Below are 942 nucleotides of genomic sequence, written 5' to 3'. Positions count from 1 at the left end.
TATGAAATGTGTCTTTACGTTAAATCCGTTATGTTTGGTTCCCATTTTGAGTGTAATTGTAGATATTATATTATTATCTTCCAGGGTATGTTGACCGACAATGAATCCTAGAGAGAATCTTTCATGATGTTTGCTAGACCCAAAGGCAAAGTAGACGGATTTTGAATTCTAAAGTATTGATATAACTATTCGGTAATAAATTGCAATATGCACTTTTAGGGGAAAAATTCTCATTAGAAGAAACTAGTATTCATGACTACAAATTATAAGGTATTTCAAGAACACACGTTAACCAAAGCTACTGTACAAATTCCTGCCATGTTCCTTAATATTGATACAGTCTCCAAGATTTCTTAGTTCGATACAAGACTTAAATTATGCTAACAGGGAACAATGATGAAATAATGGTTATATGTAGGTAATGACGGTGATAATTATTATCACTATTACAAGAGGGATCCATGGAAGTTCCACGAAAAAAGGTACTCCACTTTCCCTCTCACTCTCCTCCTCCAACATTAACGAGGTTCGTGGAAATTTTCCCTCGACCTTTCCCTTTTCCGCTCGGCTACGCCCTCTCGCTCCCAGGTCTTCTGACCCCCATTTTAAGCCCTACATCAGGCCCCTCTCGCTTCCCTAATAATAATGATATTGATAATAATTACGATAATGGTTAATAATAATAAAAATAACAATGATGATGATAATAATGATAATAATAATAATAGTAGAAGTAGTAGTAGTAGTAGTAGTAGTGGTAGTAGTAGTAGTAGTAGTTTTTTTTTTCAACGGTATAGGCTCATGTTTGAGCCGCCGTGGTCACAGCATGATACTTAATTATAGTTTTCATGTTGTGATGCTCTTGGAGTGAGTACGTGGTAGGGTCCCCAGTCCCCTTTCCACGGAGAGTGCCGGTGGTACCTTTTTAGGTAATCATTCTCT

This window comes from Penaeus monodon, chromosome 2 (genome assembly GCF_015228065.2).
Source record: "Penaeus monodon isolate SGIC_2016 chromosome 2, NSTDA_Pmon_1, whole genome shotgun sequence".
Lineage (NCBI taxonomy): Eukaryota > Metazoa > Arthropoda > Malacostraca > Decapoda > Penaeidae > Penaeus > Penaeus monodon.
The sequence above is the reverse complement of the archived record's forward strand: the minus strand, read 5'-3'. Positions refer to the sequence as shown.